Consider the following 6,090-nt stretch of genomic DNA (forward strand, 5'->3'; position numbering starts at 1 on the left):
TCTATACCGGAGCATATTTGGGAGGACACTCCATGGACTTCATCAAGGGGCTGCCGGAGGTTCGAGGACAATCGGTGGTGTTTGTTGTGGTGGATAGATTAAGCAAATATACTCATTTCATAGCATTGATGCACCTATTTCAACGAAATCAACGAAAAAGGTTGCTAAAATTTTTGTTCGGAAAGTGGTGTGCTTACATGGGATGCCTCATGTCAGACTGGGATCGCATCTTCATCAGTGAGTTTTGGTCTGAGTTCTTCAGATTGCAAGGGACTCAAATCAATCTTAGTTCAGCTTATCAACTTGAGACGGATGGCCAAACCGAGGTGGTGAATCACAGACTAGAGCAATACTTGCGATGCTTTATGGTGGACCGACCAAAGGATTGGGTCAAATTTCTTCCATGAGCCGAGTGGTCATACAATACCGTTCATTACTCTAGGATTGGCATGACCCCCTTTGAGGCAGTTTATGGGCGCACTCCACTTGTCTTGTGTGCCTATGATAGACTCGCGGCGATGGATAGGACTGAGCTTGACTTGGAACTTGCTGATCGAGATGAAACCTTGAGACGGCTCAAGATGCACCTAGCAACAGCCCAAAATCGTATGAAGTAGACTTATGACAAAGGCCGGTGTGAGCGAGAGTTTGAGGTGGATCAATTGGTGTTTGTTCGAGCTCAACCATACTGGCAATCCACATTGAGGCTAATTTTGAACCAGAAGTTGAGTCATAAATACTATGGTCCGTACCGAGTGCTACAACGAATTGGTCTAGTAGCTTACCAGTTGGACGTACCTGAGGGGACCAGGATCCATCCAGTTTTCCATGTATTGGCATTGAATGCCCAGATCGAGTCTAACTATATGGTGGGTTCGACCTTGCCCGAACCAATGGAGGAAGATGGCCCAACTGAACCGGTCTGAGTCTTAGGCCACAAGAGAAGACGTCATAGATCCAGATTGGAGATTGAAGTGCTGATCGAGTGGCTAGGCAAGCCCGTTGACGAGTCTACTTGGGAGCTAGAGTCAGATATCATGGATCGCTTCCCAAATTTCAAACCTTGAGGACAAGGTTGCGAAAGCGTGGTGGATTGGTACGATTCGGATTTCACTGATGTCGTCTCCAGCATGGATTCACTTTAGGAGTGTCTTTGTTTCTTGTTTTAATGTTTAATTCTTAAAAAAAATAAGTTTTCTATATGTCACGTTCGAACGCGGGTGGAGTGCGTTCGAACGCGAGTTTGAACGCCTACATCACGTTCGCACATCCAAAGAGTGTGAGTTGTGCGTTCAAATGCGCTGTGAACGCCTGTATCGTATTCACAAATCCAAAGAAATGGGAAACAGGTGCATTCGAACGCGTGCATCGCGTTCGCAAATCTAGAGAAGAGGGAAATAGGTGCGTTCGAACGCGATCGAGTGCGTTCGAACACGGTCGGCGAAAATGTACTATTTAGGGTTATTTTTGAATTGTTTGGTTAGCCTCTAAAGGATGTGGATGGCAACCATGGAGTCATTATTGATGAATTGAGAATTTTTCCTCATCTCCTTCATCTTCTTCGCTCCCGTTCTCTTGATCCCCGGCGACGCCGCTTCTAACCTCCCTCGACTGGCCAATCACTCTAGTCTCTTAGGGGTGGCCCACTCCTTCCCCTTCTTCTAATCTATCCCACACTTGCCCTAACCCTTCCATCACCTATAACCCTTCCACCGCCACTTATTCACCAGTACCACCCCATTAACGTCGGTCCACCACCAACCACTTTCATCAAGGATCTCGTGCCTTCATCCACGGATCCTAAGACAATCTTCCTAATGTTTGTCCACTAATCGGACTATATCTTGAGATTCCAATATCCGATTCGCCTAAAACTTAATTTGTTGGAAAGCTTTTACAAAATATCAAAATCTCAAGTCGATCCAATGGCGGAATCTTTCGGGATCTATTTCTAAAGTTTCGTGGCAAATTCTGTCTAGATCTAGAAATTAGGAGAGATCGAACCTTAGCCTAAAGGGGAGATCATATCATAATGGGTGAAGATCCAATCTCAAAGCATGTTCTTAGACCTTCAAGGTTACTGATCGACACCTGCTATTTGCTTGAAGGGCCATGCCGTCTCCAATCATCACATCGAAGCCTAAGATTGGCTTCAATGTCAAGCCTATCCTCTAAACCAGCCTCTCATCCACAAAGTTATGGGCACTTCTGGTGTCGATGAGTATCTGCATGACATAACCTTTAATGATTCCATCAACCCGAAGAGTAGTCGTTGCGGTGGATCCGACATAAACATGGAATGAGATTTTGGCTTGGACTTCCTCACTGCTTTTCAAAGGTCTTTGGACATCAATCTCTTCATTAATACGATCACGCCTCGGGCTATGGAGCTCTGATACCAAGATTGATACGATCTCGCCTCTGGCTATGAAGCTCTGATACCAAGTTTGATATGATCATGTCTCGGACTATGGAGCTCTGATACCAAGTTGATACGATCTTCCCTTTAAGGCTAAGGTTCGATCTCTTCTGATTTTCTGATTTTGACTAGATCTAGCATGAAACTTTGAAATAAGATCCCGAAATATGCCACCGTCGGATTGATGCAAAATTTTGATATGTTGTAGCCCCAAAAAAGAGCTTTCCAACAAATCTAGTTTCAGACTAATCGGATGTGGGGATCTCAAGATATCGTCCGATTAATAGATGAAGGTTAGGGTGGTCTATTTTGGATCCGTGGATGGAGGCACGTGATGGTTGAAGGTGGACCGGCGTTAATGGGTTGGCACCGGTGAAAAGTGGTGGTGGAAGGGTTATGGTTGATGGAAGGGTTAGGGTAAGTGTTGGATAGATTGGAAGAAGGGGGAGGAGAGGGCCGCCCCTTAGGGACTAGGGTGATTGGCCGGTCAAGAGAGGTTAGAAGCGGTGTCGCCGGGGATTGAGAGAACGGGAGTGAAGAAGACGAAGGGGGCAAGGCAAACTCAATTCTCAATAATCAATAATAACTTTGGTTGCCCTCCACATCCTTTTAGAGGCTAACCACAACTCAAAATTAACCCTAACAATACAATTTTTGCCGACCGCGTTCGAACTCGCCCGACCGCGTTCGAACGCACCGAGTTCGCTCCTCTGGATTTGCGAACGCGCAGGCGTTCGAACGCGCGATCGAACGCGCCTGTCGGTATTTGCGAACGCGATGCAAGCGTTCACAGTGCGTTCGAACGCACAGTGCACTCTCTTCACCCACGTTCACAACCCTGTTCACAAACCACGTTCAAACTCACTCCACTCGCGTTTGAATGCGACTTAAAGAAAACTTATTTTAATGAAAATTAAACACTAAAACATGAAACAAAAACACTCCTAGAGTGAATCTATGCTTGAGATGACGTCGGTGAAGTCCGAATCGTATCATTCATCTAAAACCTCCTCTGGTTCAGCAACATCATCTGCATCCACGTCATCTAGCACCATTACTGTTGCTATCGGTTGAGCAAATTTGTGTCCCAACATGTATCTTTCATCATAATAGAAACAAAGCCCTTTCGCTATTCTATCTTCCACTTGAGCTTGTGTGAGTCGCTGAATAGGGCCTCTCAGAGGTCCCCTCACCTCTGGAATTGTTTGTGGAATAGGGAGAATAATCATGGTACGCAATGAGCCAATCAACACAACAGGTGTTGCTACGAGCTGCCAATGTGCATCATTCGCCTTCGGTTCTGTCCAGCTGCTCCTTGATGAGTTTCGAAGTTCTCTTAACTTCTCTTCCATCACTTGGGTAGTAGAGAAAGCTTTGAGAAGGGTACCTAGTCTGACCGCTTTCACCTCAGCTTAGATGTCCTACCGAAGGCCACCAATGAATGTGCTTCTAAGTTGAGAATCTGTCCAACCCTGTACTCTATTGCTTACACGTTCGAACTCCTCTTGCTATGCTCTCATCGTAGTATTTTAGGTTAGCTTGGTGAGGGCGATTTGAAAGTCTTCATATTCGGAAGGTCCAAAACGAATGTAAATGGCATCAGTGAATGCTTCTCACGTCCGATAGGGCTGAGCTCGGTTCGTCGCTTGGTACCAACGGATGGCAGTCTCTTCAAGATGGAATGATGCCAATAACAGCTTTTATGCATTAGGTGTTTGCTGGTACTCAAAAAATTATTCTACTCGATAGACTCAATCGAATGGATCACCTCTATTAAATTGTAGGAAGTTGAGGCGAACGGTCCTCTCACGAACTCCGCATTCTTTTTCTTCATGTTGATTAGGCATTCTTTCCCTTTGGTTTAATCTAGTATCCCTAGGATGATATTGAGGGGTTGCTAGTTCTTCATAATTCGCCCACTCATCATCGTCATCATGGTGAGGTGGATCTGGTGCTTGGTCGCAGTGAAAAGCTGATGGTGGTACATTACACCTTTCGGGCAGTTTAGGTAGCAAGGGCCTTCTGGCATGACCACCTATGAGGTCTTCATGATCTTCTTTCGGCCTAGCACGGAATGGTGGAGGTGATGTTCCTTAGCAAAAAGGTGGTTCCTTCGGTGGTGTAGTTCAGGCTTGAGTAGGGAACTTAGTTGCCGCCGTACCCCTTGATGTGCCTAAGAGGACTTGAATCATTGCTTCTATCAATGCTTGCATGGTTCATTGCATCTCCATCATGTCCGTGAACATCTTGATCAGATTTGAGTTGATTGTAGATATCGTTTGAGAACTCTCGACCGGTGAGTTTGAGTTTGCCTCCAATCTGATAATATTTGTGGCTTCTCCCTCAATGGAGGTTCCTTCATTAGGTTTCGATGCCATAAGTCTGGTTGTTGGCATGGTGTCCGAGGAACGATGGCCCTGATACCACTTGTTATGAATCGTGTGTTCGTTTCTGATCAAGCTTAGATGTAGGGAAGTAGTCCGCACAGTCAAAGAAGAATATTCTCAAAATATTCTCTTATAGTCAGAACATTATGAAACCAGTGGCAATAGTTCTATATCTTCCTGACCTACGTTTTTGATATTCACATCTTTCATAGATTCTGGCTAAAAACTGAGGCAAAAAATACGTAATATTGCAGTGAAAGTAGAGATGACCGATGATGGTGATGATGGTGATGATGGTGATAAAGGTGGTGATAATGGTAATGGATTTGGTGGCATATTGTGTTGAAAAAATAAAGATGAGGGGGGAGAAGTTGGTCGAGATCCTAAGCAGAAGGGAGGACTCGACAGTCGAGGGGGATTAGAGATATCTAATGTCGAGATGACATACGATTAGGGCTTGAACGAGGAGGGAGAAGAGTTAGGGTAAAGGAGGAAGGGAAGAAAATTTAATATTCATTCATAATCCCCAATTAGGTTGCCATCCATATATTAAGAGGTTAACCTAATAAGTCAAACTAATAAATCGTAAACCTAGAAACAATACATTCTCATGATTGTGTGTGAACGGAGTCGAGTGTGTTCGAACAAACAATTCTCATTCTCTGTATGTGCAAATGTATGCAGGCGTTAGAACGCGACAACCAGAATTTTTATTTTATGAAGAAAACTAATAAACTAAAATAAGAAAATAGGGACCTTAGATTGTATCCACGTACAAGATGACTCAGTATGATCCGAATCACATTATTAAAGGAAATAACTCAAAGATGTTTCTCAATTTTGTCTTTCTTTCGAAAGGTTAAGTTTAATCATACTTATCGAGAAGGAAATAGAGTGGCCAATTGTCTTACCAAGTTAGGAAGAAAATCAGTTGCAGGAAGTTATTGGTGTAGGTCTGACAAGCTGCCCTTGGATTTGACGATAATTTTGGATTCAAATAGTTTGGGTTCTGTTTGGACTTGCGATGTAACTACTAGCTGAGTTCTGAGCTCTTGATATCAAGAAAAAGAAAAAATCTGGTGGCCAGATTCCAAACTCGTCTATAGCCAAGGGTCAATAGAGGAAATCCCAACTCTTAAGATAAATGTGAGACCAGTTTCCATAATACTCTCGTTAGGGCTTGTCAAGCAAAGATGTAGGAAATAACATGGCCGACGTGAAATAGATAGGAATAGAGCTAACAGTGACATATTAAAACGAGATGGCCTGCATCGGGAGATTTTT

The sequence above is a fragment of the Typha angustifolia genome, chromosome 8, assembly GCF_048772165.1.
Source record: "Typha angustifolia cultivar Huaian chromosome 8, ASM4877216v1, whole genome shotgun sequence".
Taxonomy (NCBI): Eukaryota; Viridiplantae; Streptophyta; class Magnoliopsida; order Poales; family Typhaceae; genus Typha; species Typha angustifolia.